Below are 18,335 nucleotides of genomic sequence, written 5' to 3'. Positions count from 1 at the left end.
TGGTTGAAGAATCAGGTATTAATCAAATACTTTTAAAATTTTCATACATGAATGATTTGTATTTCAACGTTCTTTTTATTTTTAAATAGGTTGATTATGACGACGATGCAGATTATCCTAAGTGGTTACACGAAGTAATTCAATCTCCACTTGTAAAGGTCACCACATCACAGATGTATTTCACACGAGGCTATACTTTTCACACATATGAGTATGGTAAACAGCGGGCAACCAGTAACTATGGAATTTGTGTGAAAGGAGAAACAGATTTCTACGGAATCTTGACGGAGATTATTGAAGTCGAATTCCCAGGGATATTGAAGCTAAAATGCGTCCTCTTCAAGTGTGAATGGTTCGACCCCGTCGTCAATAGAGGTGTTCGGTTGAACAAATTCGGTGTAGTAGATGTCAACGGTGGCCGGAGGTACAACAAATTCGAGCCCTTCATCTTAGCTTCACAAGCAGACCAAGTTAGCTTCCTTCCATACCCACGGATGAGAGAGTCGGGTATAAATTGGTTAGCCGTGATCAAAGTTACACCTCGAGGACGAATCATCGTAGGAGAAGAACCACCATTGCAAGAAGAACAAATAAATGAAGTTCATGAACCTGAACAAGAAATTGATGACATCCTTCTCATTGATCCGCATAATCACGAGTATGAAGATCTTACCGAAGATCCCACGGAGGAAGCTGTTGAAGACGAGTTTCATGTAAATGATGATGTTTCAAGTGATGACGAGAATGTCGATGAATCCGATTAATGTATTTCATATTTGTATGAGTTTGATTTATTATATATAATTAAAGATAATGGGAGTTTATTTATAAATAAGATATCGACATTAATTATAAGTAAAGGAATTGTGTTTTTATAATTTTCGGTTTGGATTAGAATGAATTGCTTGAGGTTAAAGGATAGAAGTGTTTGATATATGAAGTAGAAGATAAAGAAGATGTGGTTTGGGATTTGGGGTTTCGTTTTAGGGGTTTAGAGACAGTCGTCGTACTTTCCACGTTATCTCACGGGAATTTTACGACGATTTATAATACATTACCTCGCATATTCCACGGTAACAGTAAACGTCGTAAGAGCCTCGTTAACTTACGTGGAATAAGAGACGATTTATAATTAAAAAAGCGGACCTCGCTTATTCCACGTAAGACTAAAACGTCGTAAGAGCCTCGTTAACTTACGTGGAATGAGCGAGGTTAGCTTTTTTATTTTACTTTTCGTCGTTAATTCGTCGGTAAATATAAACCCTAAACTAAAATGAAACCCAAATCCCTAAACCCCAAATGTGCAAACCCTAAAACTCCCCATCCTACTTCATATAAACTAAAAAAAAATTAATTTTCAATTTTATATAAACTTAAAAAAAAAAGAGAAGAAAGATATTGGAAACACATATGACGAGATACGTAAGTGTAGCCCACATAAATCTACATCATTTGTATTCAAATATCTTCTTCTCTTTTTTTTATGTTTTTAAACCTTTCATATATGATTTGTAGAGTGTGTTTGATTTGTTGTGTGATATGTCAAATTCAAAATTTGTAAAATTGTTTTCCAACGTATTAAACCTTTCAAATTCAAAAAAATATATATATTGAAGTTAAAGGGTTAGAAATATATGAAGTATAAGATAAGAAATATAAGGAAGATAGGGTTTGAGGTTTGGAGATAAGAAAGATAGGGTTTGAGGTTTGGGGTTTAAAATTTTAGGGGTTAGCAAAAAAGCCTCGCTATTTGCACGTAAAATCGATGATAAAAACAAAAATCGTCGCAAGAACGACGTTAAATAAAACACGGGCCTCTGTATATCCTCGTTAATTTGCTTGGGCCTTGCGACGAAACAAAAGACGGGCCCACGTAAAATCGATGATAAAACAAAAATCGTCGCAAGAACGACGTTAAATAAAACACGGGCCTCTGTATATCCTCGTTAATTTGCTTGGGCCTTGCGACAAAACGAAAGACGGGCCTCTGTCTTTCCTCGTTATTTTGCGACGAATTGTCGACGAACACTAATCCTATATATAGGCGAAACCGCAGCCCTCTTCATTTCCTCTCTAATTCCTCTCTAGAGCCTCTCCATTTCCTCTCAACATGGTAACTCTCTTTCCTCTCTAAGTAGTTTAGGGAATTTAGATTAGGTGGTTAGTTTAGGGAATTTAGTTTACGAAATTAGTTTACAAAATTTAGGTTTCCTCATTTTATTAATTACGTAGTTAATACTGTTCATAATTTTTTATTTACTCTTGACTTTAATTTAGAAATTTAAATTTTGCAGACTATTCGTAGGCACCAGCGTAGTGCTCACTACTCGCAGATGTTCGGTCCACCGGGTAGTCGGTTAGACCCGTCTTCACTTCCCGGTTCTTCTTCAGCTCCTGGTTTTTCGGGTCAGCAGGAGACCGTCCCCGAGACTCAATCTTCTCAGAGAGTCTCGCCTTCTTCTACGGCATCGCCATCAGTTCCTCATGTGCCTCCTCCGGTAGCTCCTCCTCCGATGCCAGCTCCTCATGTGCCTCCTCAGATGTCCGTCCATCAGGTTCATGCTGATTTGATGGTGCCAGCGAGTTGTCCTTACTCTCAGTACACTGTTGAGGACATTCTCGGTTTGCCAGGCAGAGAAGGCTTACCGATCATAGACCCCGACCGACCTGAAGGAACTCTTTGGTATGTATGTTACATTTATTTTTTAAAATTCATTTGTGACTTTAATAAATATTTAAAACTTTGAATTTGTTTTTTTTTTCCAGGTTTGGGGTTGATAACTGCCTTGCAACAGAAGTAACCGAGACGATTAAAGGTTACTTCTCCATGGCACATCCCAACTGGAAATCCACTCCGATCTACATCAGAAGGACGTGGTTCAAGATTTACGCTGTAAGTTTTTACAATTTATTCCTGATTTATATTTTTTTAAATTTTATTTTTCTAAACTAATTATTAATGTTTTTTTTTTGCAGCAAAAATTTAATTGGTCCATGGGGGTCACTGAGAAGGTGCGGAAAGAGTTTATCGACAAGGGGAAGAAACGTTTGTTGGACACGGTCTCCAACTGGAAGGGTGACTGGATCGTGAAGGGCTATGAGCGGGGTAAACCCTCAACCATCACCACGGACGTGTGGGATGGCCTCATCCGTTACTGGAGGGATCCTGATGCCATGAGAGTCGCCCAGTCTTGCTCCGCCTCCCGTAACTCGGTAGATGAGCATGGCCACAGGGCGATGCAACATAGTACGGGCCAAAAACCACACGCCCGCGTCCGTTTGGAAATGGTACGTAATTTAAATATTTAACTATTTGATTTTTAATATATATATATATATATATATAATAAAAACTTTCTTAACTATTTTTAGGCCAAGGAGTTGGGACGTTTACCGACTCTTATGGAACTTTTCGATCGGACCCACAAAAACAAGGCGGGCGCATTTGTAGATGAGAGGTCTGAGAAGATCTACAATGATGTGGCAGCTCGTATTGACGAGCGTGAGACCCAGCTGGCGCAGGAGTCCGCCGACGGATTACCCGTCGTCTTATCCACAATAGAAGTGGATAGAATTTACGAGGAGGTAAATTTTATATAAATTTTTTATTAATTCCATTTTACTTTAAAATTTAAATTTTAATATATATTTTATTGTTTTTTAAGGTCGCTCCTAAAAAAAGGGACGTGTGTTGGGGATTGGTTCCGTCAACGATGTTCCGAGAGCGACTTCCTCTTATGGCCAGAGACGGGATGATGAAGTCTCTCAGCTGCGCGACGTGTTGGAGACGACACAACATCAGCTGTCGTCGACACAAAACGAGTTGGCCTCGACAAAATCGTCGTTCACAGCTCGTATGACTGGTCTCGAGAACTTCTTGGACGTCATAGCGGCCACAAATCCGGAATGGGAGGCCATGTTCAGGACCATGAGACAACAAAACCCCATTCCAGGCGAGACATCCGTGCAAGTCAACGAGGAAGATCTCTCGAGAAGGAGCGAGGAATTCTACGACGCGGCAATGCAGCATTAGTTTTTTTTTTTGTTATTGTATTTTAAAATTCAAAACTTATTTATATATTATATAATTTCATTTTAATTCGGCCAAAAAAATTTTTCCTATTCGATTTAATTTCAATCAAAATTTTATTAATAAATTAAATAAATATAATTTTTATTTATAAATTCAGTAAATAGAAAACAAAGTAATTTCGTCGCTAATTCCCGATGTATTAACGAGGAAAATTAACGACGAAATATCGAGGAACAATTATCGAGGATTTTACGTGGATTTAGTTACGATTCTTTTACGACGAATTATTTTCGTGTTTCTTACGTTTTTATTACGACGAATTTATTTAGAGGTTTTTGCGTGTCTTTTACGACGAATCATTTACGAGTTTCTTACGAGGAAGCACAACGACCGCGTTACGTGGAAACCCCACGTGGTCTTTACGACGAAAACTTAATTCTTCTTTACGAGGAAAATATAACCTCGCTAATTAACGAGGAAATGGCGACGAATCTTCTCTTACGACAATCATATAACGACGAAACGCCTTTCATCGCCATTTCCTCGTAAGCCTTCCTTTCCGAGGAAATAACGACGATTTTGGCCGTCGTTAAATTTGTGTTTTCTTGTAGTGACCTCCTCACCTAGTTTCTCAGCATCCCTGGTGAGGGTTGTAGGAGGTAACTGCTTACCACTCCTAAGGGTGATAGCTTTGGCCACCTTGGGATTTTGGTCAGATTTTCCAAGTAAAGATCCTTGCTGGCGATTCTGGTGAGTGTTCATGGAAGCAAACTGATTCTCTAAATTCTTGACTGTAGAAGCAAGATGTGAGAATTTGTTGTTGAGCTCATTGTAGCTCCCATCAATCTTGGAGTGAAGGTTATTTAACTCATAACCAACATGCTTCTCACTTCTAGTCTGAGACTCCAAGATTTGTTTCAGTAAGGTATTAATGCTGCTCTCTTGAGGAGCAGAGGAACCAGACGAGGGGTTTTGCTGAGGCTGATAGCTGCCTTGCTGGTTGTTTTTAGGTGGATAACCACTCTGTTGGTTGTTGGGGTAGGATTTCTGTTGGTAGTTGTTGTACTGAAAGTTAGGCTCTTTTTTGTACCAGCTACCATTGTTGTTGATGAAACACAACTCTTCCTGACCTTCCAAACCCTCAACCTCATGGACAACATGTGGTGTCTCTTGGCTTGGGTTACCAACAAAGTGCAGCTGCTCTTGGGTGGCTTAATCAGCAATGAGGATGTCTATCTTATCCTGTAGAGCTTTCAACTCTTTCCTCGTCTGCTTATCATCTGTTCGACTGCCTCTGTCGTGGTCTCCACTGTAGACTGCATCACTCTTGACCATGTTGTCAACTAGCTCCTCTGCATCTTCCTCAGTTCTCCCCAAGAAGAACACATTGCTAGCTGTATCCAGTCTGGCCATGTACTTAGGAAGAGCACCACGGTAGAATGCTCAGCAAGCTCTCTTTAGAGAAACCATGGTGTGGGCATTGAGCTTGGTAGCCCTTGAATCTCTCCCAGGCTTCATTGAAGCCTTTCAAGTTCTTTTGTTGAAAGCTGGAAATCTCATTTCTCAGCTTAACAGTTCTTGAAGTAGAGAAAAACTTCTCCAAGAATGCTTTCTTGCAGTCATCCCAAGTGGTGATAGAGTCGCTGGGTAGAGACTTCTCCCACCGACGCGCCTTATCCCCCAAAGAAAAAGGGAATAACTTCAGCTTTAAGGCATCCTCTGACACACCATTGGTTTTTGACAACCCACAGTAGCTGTCGAACCTGTCCAAGTGATCGAATGGGTCCTCTAAAGCCAAGCCATGATATTTGTTGTTCTCGATCACGTTGAGGAGTCCTGACTTGACCTCAAAGTTGTTGGCTGCCACAGCCGGTGCTCGGATTCCCAGTCTACGACAGTGAATGTTGGGCCGGTCATAAGTACCAACGGGTCGAGCTGCCCGCGGTTGGTGTTCTGCCCCTTGCGGTGGATCTGCCCCTTGCGGTGGATCTGCCATATCAATATCCAATCGCTGCAAGTGGGCTTGTTGTTCTTCTTCTCTTCTAGCTCTAACACACTCTCTCTCTAAAGCTCTGATATCTGCTACTATTGGAACTAGGTTTGATAGACCCCTGCTCCTCAAGTTCATACACCTGAAAGTTAAAGGTATGTGAAGAAGAAGAATCAGTAAGAAAAAAAATAAAAATGACTTAGTCTCAAGTAAGTGACTAAATCTCAATGTTCAAATCTACTCAGAATTTGGCAACGGCGCCAATTTGATGTTAGAAGTTTTCAAGGCTCCTAAGACAAATGTTGTAGTATAAATGATTGTCGAACCAGTTCTGAGGGATATCAAAGCACCGAGAATGCAAGTACTCACTTAATCTAAGTGCAACCAATGATTTAGATGAGTTTTAGACTACTACTAATACAAGAAAGCAATTACAGAATGATACTTTCTTGACTAAGGGAAAAGAGAACTCATGGGCATAGGGATTAGCCCTTGGGTGATCAAGTATCGAACTAAGGATGACAAATGATCAATCAAACTATCGACCTTAAACCTAGACACAATTCTAAGCAAGCTCTATGTCTAGATGAATGCTCATTTGCTAACATATCTCAAACATCAAATGTCTTTGGTTGAATAATGTGAAAGCAATCATTACTAACAAGTCTATTAGCTATCTTAGCACCTTTAACAACAAATGTCTTTGGCAAAGTATACTAAAAGCCTATGAGAGTTGTCTCAGGCATTTCATCAAACACCTTTTGGGTGGGAAATGCCTATTGATCAACTTTTGAGTGACCAACTCAGAAGATGCATTATGAATACTCTACTAGCAAGGAACAAGAATGATATACACTAAAACATCCTAGAACTAACCTAATCACCCTTAATCTCCCTAACCCATGAATTCAAAAAGTGATTACTCACTAATCTCCATGATTCCTCTTAAACTCATATTGGATTTCAGATTAATCATGTAGAGAAATAGACAAGAAATCAACAAGAACACAAGATCAAAGCAATGAAAACTGAATCCAAAGAAGTCGCGAGCGACCTTAGAGCATCGCTCTGGCAAGTCGCTCCAGCCTTTGGGAGCGACCTCAGTGGGTCGCTCTGAGAGGTCGCTTCAGGCTTCGTAACGCGAGCGACCTCGGAGCGTCGCTCTGGCAAGTCGCTCTGAGAGGGGTGTCTCACGATAGAAACGCGAGCGACCTCTCCATGTCGCTCTGGCCAGGTCGCTCCGGGATGTGTGTCACAGCGACTTCACAGCGTCGCTCCGGTGAGGTCGCTCTGGTGCGCTGCTCGTCCGTTGATCGCTTTAAACACTTCTTTTGAGCTCCAAATGCACCCAAATGCCTCCAAGAACTCCATGTGGCACTCCAACACCTGATAAAGACTCATGTATGCAAAATACAACCTAAATGTGGCTAAATCCTAGTCTATATGATCAAAATGCACATGGGTGAATGGATAAGACAATGAAAATATGCAAGATATCACTTGTGTAGGTAGGTTTATGGCCAAACTTTCTTGTAACCGTATATGAACACTTTCAAGAATGTAAAATGTTTTCTGAAAACAGTTACCTAAAAGTTTAGCGAGGTATCAGATTATTTTGGTTTGTCAAAAACTTTTGTAACCGTTAATGTAATATATAACCTTCAATGAATTATGTAACCATTTTTCAAATTTGTCGGTTACATAAAAGTTTAGCCTGTTTTGGGGAGGTTTTGTGGCTAAAATTTCTTGTAACCATATATGAACAATTTCAAGGATGTAATCTGTTTTCATAAAACAGTTACAGGTGAGTTTAGCGAGGTGCTACATTATTTTGGTTTGTCAAACTTTCTTGTACCCATTAATGTAATATATGACCTTTATTAAATTATGTAACCACTTTATAATTGCTCTGCTCAAAGACCAGTTTCCATTATATAAGTGCTCGAACAAGGAGTTTGGGTTTCGAAATAAGAAAAATCAACGCTGAACATTTATGTTCACTGGACAAGCGAACATAAAAGAGGAGAGGTGGAGTTATATATGCGCCGGAATCCACCTACCAAGAATCGGTTAATTAAGACATAAATTGTAAAAAACTGAAAATAAAATTGAATGCAAAATTCAGACGGGAGAGGAGGCATGTCCTCCCGTGTGGATGATGATTTGGAGTTTGAACTTAAAGAAAAATCTTGAAAGAATAAAAAAGTGATTGGATCAGATGAAAAAAGAAACGGAGATAGGAAGTGGCACAGAGGAATGTGAGATGATGATGATGATGATGAATCGATGGTGGAGATACTGGAGATTTCAGATTTGCAGGAAAATGAAGATTAAAAAAAAATTAGGAGACGAGAGGAGAGAGATGACAAACAAAGAAGAGTAAGTAATAGAGTATTGAGATTCTCAACCAAAATACTTTAGTGTATTCAGCTAAGTACATAATGTAGGTAATAAGGACAGAAACGTTATTGTAACTTAGAAATATGTGGAGGAAGAATCTAAATGTGTATATAGCTAAATACAATATAATGTTTGTGTTGAGAGTGCAAATACTCTAAAATATTTATCTAGAGTTAGAAATCTAAACATCTAATTCTTTTAATCAATGTTAATTTGTGCTAACTTAAATTATCTTATTAAAATGTTTAAAAAATAAAAAGCCATTTCTTACTTAACACTTGTTATTTTAAAACATTTTTTTTAAATGGTCTTTATTTCTAACGTTATTTTATTTAATTTAGAGTATGAAAGAGTATGAAAGAACTATAATGTTTTTGATTTGCAGTTCTCCCTTAATATATGGCTATTGATCAAATCAGATATTTATAAAATTTGCAAAGTTAACCACAAGTCTGCAGTATTGTACTATGTACTCGGCTTACTATAGGATTATTGTTTCAAGTCGACAAAATGATTAATATTTGACAAAATGATTAATTAAGCTTGGTTATCGAAATCTATATTTTAAGCAGTGGTTAGTACAAAATTTGTCACCTGATTTGATGGTGTAGTTTTTGATTTCCAATGTTTTAATTTTAAGTACTCTACATTCCGAACAGAGGAAACGCTGTTATAGTCCCTGCGATGTTGAAAAGTGTTTTGTGTGGTGTCATTAGTATTATACGGAGGACAATATACTGATTGTTAAAAATGTTTGACTAAAAACAAGTGATAGTTACAAGAACATCTCCGGTTCTACTTCATTTTCTATTCTAAACATCATTTGGGAGTAAAATTTTCTCCTATTCCATTTTCAATCCCAAATAGAATAATGGCTAAGATTATTCTATTTATGGAGTAATCTTTACCCATTACTCTGTTTTGGTGTAACTTTTTTATTTGTGAAATGTCTTTTAAATTTTTAATGTTTTTATCTTTTACTTAAATAATATTTTAAAATGACACAATAAAGTAAATAAATGAGACATTTCATTATTTAATAATTTTACATAAAAATATATAATATAATTAAAAATAATAATAGTATAAAATAAAAATAACATAAAAGGATCTATAGTTGCGTTTCACTATTGTGAAAAGACTTGTTCGGTTTTGGAAAAAAAATGTGTTATATAACATCATGACTACATGTATAATTTTACATAACATGATAATTGAGGTAGAGCGCGAATTCGACGCACCAACTGAACTTGGAAGAGAAATTCCACCTCCAGATATTGAAATTGCAGAAGATGAAAATGTCCGTTTCAAAATTTTCTTGTTCCATTTAAGAATATCAAAGATAAAGAAGCTTATGTTTCATTACGAAATGCGTTAATTGATCATTTGTGAGAAAAAAAATTTCTAATGCCATTATTAAACCAATTTATATACTGCTTTTATTTTATTTTTATGATTCTTGTACTTTTTAATAATAAATGTTTAATTTAAATAAATTATATTTTAAGAAATTTTTGTAAACATAAAATAGTTGGGTTAATTAATAAATTATTATAAATATAAAATATTATTAACAATTATTAATAAAATATATTATTTAGGAGTAAAAATGGAGTGATACATTAGAATAAAATTTTATTCCATTTTAGTGTTGCACTATTTTAAAATAAAATAGGGAGTAATACATCCTAATAACACATGCATGGGCAGTATACTGATTGTTAACAAATGTTGAACCAAGTTCCTAGGCAACACATACAGTTAATAAAACACGTTACAACATTATAATAATTTTAATATAATAAATATATTTATCTAGTGGCCTAATCTTCCTAAATATGAAAAGAAATTCTATAAGAAATTTAGAAATGAAAAGAAAAAATGACTAGTTGGAAAGGGAAGATACATTCACTAGACATTTGCACTTATGATTAAATTTTACTCTATATATACATTTTCTTAATTCTTACGACGGTCCTGCTATTCGTTAAATTTTTATCGAAACATGAAGGAAAAACAGTGTTGAATAGTCGTAAAATACTGTAATTTATTGCTTATTAATCTTGCATAATGATTGTATTGAATATTGATAGATGTAATTGCAAATATGTATTTTTATACTCGCTCACAATTCTATCATTTACTAATCAGATTGGTTGTCCAAAACATATCAATAATATAGAAGGAAAATACCGAAATAGGGATCTAAAAGTTGAATAGGAGCAAGACAAGAGGATCTGATAAGACTGAGATATCTTACTATTTATCGTCAGTCATCTCTCAAGCCAATTCAGTAGCTAGGTACAATGTACCAATGCCATTAATAATTTCAGTTTAAAATATTATTTTTTTAATTCTGAGTTAGTGGAAGTGTTTTTTCACTAGCATCAGTTTATCTGACGTAATTATTGACCACGATAATGAATATATTAATAGACGATAAGAGCGACTCATCATGAATAGCATCTAAAAGGAAATTTGAAACCTGACCCAATTAAGAAAGAACAAAACTTTTAAAATACATGTGTCTGAGCTTTGTGTAATTCACATTATGTCATTCTGTAACTTTTTGGTGTTTTCTGTCAATAATTAAAACAAAGATGGTCGCTAGTTGATAAACCTATCGAAGTCAATGGTAAACTCAATCAAAAATATTTACAGATAATTTGTCTAGCTTCTCATCAAACTATTGGCTAAGCTGAATTATGCGGGCGGTTTTTATATTTTACTAGATTTTTTTTCTATATCCTCAATTCGTATTTTCCCATGAAATAGTATCCTCCATTTCTTTTGTATATCATAGAACTTAATTTTATTTTAGCCAAATTAAAGAAATATTTTTCAATACTCATACGTGACTAAAGATAATGTATATTCGAAAAGTCATTTACGAAAAAAATTAGGTCATATATACACAAAAAATTACAAATTCACTAATTAACTAAAACTCTCCATCTTTCATACTTTCTATTTCTATCTCTCTTTATTCTCTTTCTCTTAAAATTTATTTTTTTCTGGCTATTTGATAAATAAACCCTTCAGAAAATAGCTATCATTAAAAAAGTTAAAATAATATCAAAATTATGATAAAATTAAAATTTTCTACTTGAAGTCTCTCTTTGACGTTTTAATCGATCTTACGATGGTTGTGATTTATAACCACTAACTAATTTCTTTTAAATGGTAAATTTAATAATTACTTAACCATTAACTAAATTTACGATAGAAAAAATAATCCTCTTAAATCATTTATAAATATTTAATAATTACTTAGAGAAGTTTATAAACATAATTATACCTTTTAAGTACTAAATCCTAAACAATAATCATTAAATCTTAAATTTAAAATGCTGTGATATTTTTGATTAAAAGTATTTTAAAAAATGGTAGCCAAATTATAATTTTTCAAGCAAATTCATCTTTTAACTGTATATAATTAGTAATTACCAATCAAGCAAATAGTTGGATTTGTCGGTTGTCTGATATTTAAAGCCTAAGGTTCGGGTAAAAAAGCTTTGTAAATTGAATGAGAATCGTGTGAAACTCTATCCATAGAGTTGTTTTTCTCAGTTTGAGAGCACATATTTTTCTTCTTTTACTATGTGAAATGAATATGCAGATTTAATTTTGAAATATTTATACAGGAATGGAATTGTTCATTTGTAATAATAATTCAGATTTTCTCAGATCGATGAACAATTTGTCTAAGCTTTTGTATAAAAAAGGCTTTGGATTGCATTTCCAAAACTTAAAAATAGTTTACTAAGATTTATCTTGAATTTTTCTACTGTTCTGTCATACCTCATACGCAGGGCTTAGTTCCCCGGAAACTCTACTTCTTGAAAGGTTCTCGACAGTCCACACATGATTGAAATTGCTTTTTGACTTAATGGTTGTTGTAATAAGGAAGCTAAACGATTTTTAGGTTGAATAGCGTTCTGATGAATCGAACAATTAAATAGTTTAACATAAATTTTGACAAAAAAATAGTTTAACATAATGTGCAAAACATTAGCTTGAACAGTTTCAGTTTTAGAAAGTGTTAACGCTTTCTCATAATGGCCAATAGGCCCAATACGAATAAAATGAATGTAAACTCTTAACCAAATATTCACCGAAACAACTTTTAATAACAAATTAGGTCTCTTCAATATACTTATAGAATGAAAGGCTGAATTCATCAAATTAATAGAAACAGGTAAAGTTAGGTCTGACAGAAGAATTCATTGGACAAAATAGTGTCACACATATGACTTTTTCGCCGGCTGTGTTCCTAACGCGCCACCTTTGGAAAAGCCGGTTTAAATGAAGACCCCAATCTGTTTAGAGATTTGACCCACCAGGTGGCTCTATTATCCAATAACTTTAGAACAGGTGTCTGAAACCCTCTAAAACTCTTACCAAAGATTGTACCCGAAAAAAAAAAAAAAGTAAAAGAAAAACCACAATCTCCGCTGTCTTGGAACCCTTTCTCTCTCTCTCTCTCTATCTCTCCTTTCGTCTTTACTCTCTTTATATACCGACTGTGTAGCCATTACAGGCAAACATCAATACTCATCAAACAGCAAGATCTCTGATAATCAAAAGACGATTGAATTCAGAGCTCTTTCGTGTAAACCATTAGGGTTTATAGAGATCTGTGAGAATGGGGAGGGCGAATTAAGAGGGTTTGAGTCCACTTGCACAGAAAATCCAAGTGGGTTTATTGAATTAAGCTGTAAAAAGACAGAGAAGGAGGTGATTGTAGAAATGCAACAGAGAAAAACTGACAGAAGAGAGTGAGCACATGCAGGCACTGTTATGTCTCCATAACTTTGCGTGTGCGTGCTCACGGCTCTTTCTGTCAGTTGCCTGACTTCTCGCTTTCTCTCTCTCTTTCTTCTCTCTCTGAAATTTGTTGAACCTCCTATCATCTACATACCACTTACCTTCTTATCATCTCTTTTGTTGTTCACTTGGCTAGTGATGTGGATAAGACCGATGCCCTTTCATCATCAATTTATCATTTCGTTATGTGTAGATATTGCATGTTTTTCCTATTTCTTTTTGTATTGATGTTGAAATGGGTGCTTGCATACGCTTAAGAATGTTTGTTCTCAAGCAATTTGGTGGAGAAAAGCTCAGATTTTTATATTTTTGGGTTTATCATAGAGATAAAACTTTTAAATGTGCTAGATATTACTAGTATATATGTTTGTTTTCTTTTAGTGGATCTAGGAAATGCGCGAGTTTTGATGATCCTGAACCCTCCACCGGTACACATTCTTCTCAAGGATTAATTAACTATTTATTGATTGTCTCTTTTTCTTTAATTTTTGTGTTGCAGTCTGTGTTTGTTTCCTTTTTGGTTTGTTAAAGTTTCTGCATGTTGAAATTCTCTAATGATGCAACTGTTTTCTCCTTATATTTTATTTCTTTTCAGTTTTTAGAAGCCAGATGTGGCTTTCAGGTTTCACCAAAAGCCACAAATGATGGAATTTTAGTGATCTCTTTTCAGTTCTATTTCATGTGTACACACTAGTTTTGTGCCGTTTCAATAGGAATGGGAAATTTTCTAATGAGTAAGTTGGTAATGAAGCACTGAATGTAGCTGTTTGTTCTTAAAAAGTATTTCCTCTATAATTTCCTTTTTGGTGTTAGGTTTGTACGGATTAATGCTTTTATTAATTAGTGTATTGAAGTCCATCTTGGTATGTGATCCAGCAGTAGGTGAAGGAGATTCGCTTAAATTGACTACTCTGCAAGTGCAAGTTGTGATCCAAAACAAAAAGGTTGAACCCTATACCTAAAGCTTTTCTATTATATATCCTTTGTTCTTGAAATTTTTGCTTCTAAATTTGCTAGGAATTCGATTTCTTTGCTTGGTTTTCAGTTTCTTACCAAGCCAAAATGTTGTTTTCTATTGAAATCGCTATCTTATGTGGTACAAAGGGAAGTTATATGTTATTCTATACTGAAAATTATTTATCTTCTGCTGCTAAAGGAGGATCAAACTGTTATTTTTGACTTAAATTGTTAATCTTATGAAAGTTTCTGAACGTTACTACATTTCATCTTATGTTTATTCTTCTTGATTTCATCTTTTGTTGTGTTGCCGTAGCTTATTTTGTCTTTTAATGGTATTTTTATCAAAATCAAGTTATCAAGCGCTTAGATATTGGATGCCTAGTTTTGCATTTTGTGTAGATTGCTTTGATTATTACTAAGCAAAGGAATGAGATGGTGTTTTTCTTCTTCTCCAAAATATTGGCTTTAGGGCATCTCCATCCCAACTCCGTTTTTTCCTCTAAAATAGAGTAAAAGTGGATATGGAGTAAAGAATGCTCCAACCCAACTCCATATCTCACTCCATAATGAAATTTACTCCATAATGAAATTTACTCCATAAATGGAGTAGTTTATTTTTTGTTTGTTCTTCACTTCATAATGGAGTGGGAAATGGAGTAGGATTGGAGCAATTTTACTCCATTTTCACTTTTACTCCATTTTGAAAGAAAAAATGGAGTTTTACATTGGAGATGCTTTTGAGGGCATTTTGCTAATTTTGTGTCAACCACTAAAGTAAAAAAAGAGTCTGTTTGGTCGGGTTTGATGAAACAAATTGTTAAATTGGTGTACCGGTACTGGTGTCTAATGTGCTTCACCTTGAAATCGATAGTTGAATTTTAGATAATTGTGGAGATGACAATGTTACGGCTATGTTTTTATCTTCCGAAATGATTGATCTTATGTTGCTTGATTGACTATTTCTCATCAAATGTTCATGCCCGCTGGTTTGATCTTTAGCTTTGTTGTGCAAGATTGTTCTGTATCGGAAAAGGTTTTTGTATTTGTATACATAGTTTTGCAATTATTTCGTCTAGTTACAAAATGCACTATAGTAATGGGTTTTAAGAAGCAGTGGTGTGTTTTGTTTCCATGAATATGTAGCCGGGTTTACTGTAATCATATTCACAATTCTTATCAAAATACCTTGTGTTGTGTGTGATGAAATCTAATTGTAAATCTACTTAATAGCCTATTCTAGTGTCTTAAGTGCTTCTCCTTGAGATCAGCAAATAAAGTTGAAAACTGATAACGAGGGAGAAGCATAGCTTTTCCCTGTACATCAAGTGTTATCTCTAGCTTCTTTTTCTGAGCCTGGATAGTCATGCATATATAATATGATCTATATATAAGGCAGACGTTAGAAATTTCATGTACTTGTGTTGGCTTAGGCTACCGTGTTGACTGTGTTGTTTTTGCTGATCTTCATTGGCTTATATTTCAGATATGTTCCTGAAGTAATTCAATCAATGAGTTCAAATAATCCTTAAACGTCAGATTCTGTCAATGGGATAGAGAGATGATTCTGTTCATAAACCATCTGAATGATTCTAATTATATCTTGTTTTATTTGAGAGTATCATGTTTTCATAGTGAGGGATTGAAATGCAGAGGCGGAATTAATCAACCATGTCGCTGGTATGATGTGTGATGCACCATCTGATGTGTTAGGCTACGTTGTTCTCCTTTTGCTGCATCAGCACCTAAAGCTATGGATTCTGATTATTGTTTGTTGCATATTTGGATATGATATAAATATAGAGAACAATTCTGAGGTATTAGTAGATTTCTTCTTTGCATTTTTTTGTTAAGAACTTGGTTCATGTCGAATGTGTCAATCGAAAAGTGTGTGTCATGCTCTTTAAATTGTTGTCTCCTGTTTTGTTTCAGGAGCATATTAACAAATTGGAAAGAATACGGATAAGATGCTAGAGAATGGAATTGAACTCTGCTAACAACTGACTAATGAACTCAATTAAATGATCTTATATGGTGAGCTGCGCGCAGGACTTAAATAGCCCATAATAGATTTTAGCAATTAGTTTTATGCATTGCTACCTTGTTTTATTTGATGGATTTACCATCTGACTGGACTCATACAGGATTGAGGAAAAGTAGATTATTCGTCTTATCATAATTTCTTCGTGGTATTTTGTTTTTTGCCCTAGGTCCATAAAGCTAAACCATTTCATTTGTTTGCTCTAATTCATTCCTTAGACAACAAATTCAAAAGGGTAGCTAAATTATTATCTTAAATATATTCTTGTGTGAGCTACATTTTGCTTGCATACTAATGATGCTAGATTCGTCGTCTTTTACTTAGAACAAGCACTACAAGAAAACAAAGGTATTCTGACGGACATTCCGACGGAAAATGAAATCCTCGGAATTTCCCGAAGAATTTCCTCGGAATATACCGACGGAATTCCGAGGAAATATCAATCCGTCAGAATATTCCGAGGAAATTCCGAGGAAAAATGTGTTCCTCGGAAAAAACCGATGAATTCCGAGGAAATATTATAGGGATTTTACAAAATTCCGAGGAAATTCCGACGAACTAGTGATCGATCGATGCGTTTTTGGACATATACCCATCGATCGATCACATTGTTACGCTTTGGTCCATCTTAGTGATCGATCGATGCGTTTTTGGACATAAATCCATCGATCGATCCGTTTATAAAAAAACATTCGAGATTTTGAAACCCTAAACACTAGTTCCTCGGAATTTCCTCGGAATATTCCGAAGAAATTCCGAGGAACACTTGATATCCTCGATCGATCGATGGGATAATCTCATCGATCGATCACATTGTTACGCTTTGGTCCATCTTAGTGATCGATCGATGCGTTTTTTGACATAAATCCATCGATCGATCCGTTTATAAAAAAACATTCGAGATTTTGAAACCCCAAACACTAGTTCCTCAGAATTTCCTCGGAATATTCCGAGGAAATTCCGAGGAACACTTGATATCCTCGATCGATCGAATGGGATAATCTCATCGATCGATCACTAAGGCGTTTTTGGACATATATTCATCGATCGATCCGTTTAAAAAAAATTGACGTTTTGAAACCCCAAACACTAATTCATCGGAATTTCCTCGGAATATTTCGACGGAATTCCGAGGAAGAAAAGGGTTTCTTCGGAATTCCCTCGGAATATTCCGAGGAAATAGGGTTTTTAAACCGAAAACAATGTTTTGCGGTTTGAATAACACCTATATAACCCTTATTAAGTGTCTTACGTTCATTATGAAGTCAAAAATTTGTTCCTTACCCTATAATAAACACTTTTCCGATTGTATGAACGAAATTCCCACAACATAAGAGATACACTTATACACTTTAATGAACGGTAAAGGGAATACTTACAATTCGTTTTGAAATTTGTTATTTCATGGTTTATGCTCATCTATACAAAGAATCCTCAATGGTATGCATTACAATTGTATAAGAAATGAAATACGTCAAAAAAAATTGATGTTTTGAAACCCCAAACACTAGTTCCTCGGTATTTCCTCGGAATATTCTGAAGAAATTCCGAGGAACAATATAAATTAATAGAAATACATGCATAGGATATTCTTTTTCCTCGAATTAATGAAAATATTCCGAGGAAATTCCGACGGATATTTAAGTGGCCGTCGGAATTTCCTCGGAATATTTCATTTAACCAGGCAAACAAGCCGCTAAATATTTCGCGAAAATTGAAATTAAAAATATTGAGGGAATTCCGACGGAAAATATCCGTCGGACCCAAGGATTTATAAACTCGAAACGCATCTTCTTCCCCATTTCTCTCTTCTTCCTCTCCGGCGATCTCTCTCTCCTTCCGGCGTTCTCCACCTTCTCTCGCGACGATCTCTCCGCCGAATCATTTCCATTCTCTTACAAATCATGTAAGGACTCTATCCCACTCTCTTAGGTCCTATTTGTTAGGTTTTTAAGTAGATTTGATGATTTTAGAAGGTTTTTGATAGATTTTTGTTAGGGTGATTGGGTAAGATTGTGATTTGTTGTGTAATAGGTTTAGAATTGTGATTTGGTTGTGTTGAATTGATTTAGAACTTTTTTTTATAA

At 35.3% G+C, this 18,335-nt stretch overlaps 1 non-coding gene across 1 annotated transcript; it reads left to right on the top strand.

The window, feature by feature from the left end:
* The first annotated feature begins 5,496 nt into the window (after window positions 1–5,496).
* LOC125581044 lies at window positions 5,497–5,603 on the top strand. The gene has a single exon (XR_007318755.1). It is a non-coding gene; the product is annotated as a small nucleolar RNA R71 (small nucleolar RNA).
* The last annotated feature ends 12,732 nt before the right edge of the window (window positions 5,604–18,335 follow it).

Source organism: Brassica napus, chromosome C1 (assembly GCF_020379485.1).
Source record: "Brassica napus cultivar Da-Ae chromosome C1, Da-Ae, whole genome shotgun sequence".
NCBI classification, from domain to species: domain Eukaryota; kingdom Viridiplantae; phylum Streptophyta; class Magnoliopsida; order Brassicales; family Brassicaceae; genus Brassica; species Brassica napus.
This window is presented reverse-complemented; position numbering and strand designations above follow the sequence as displayed.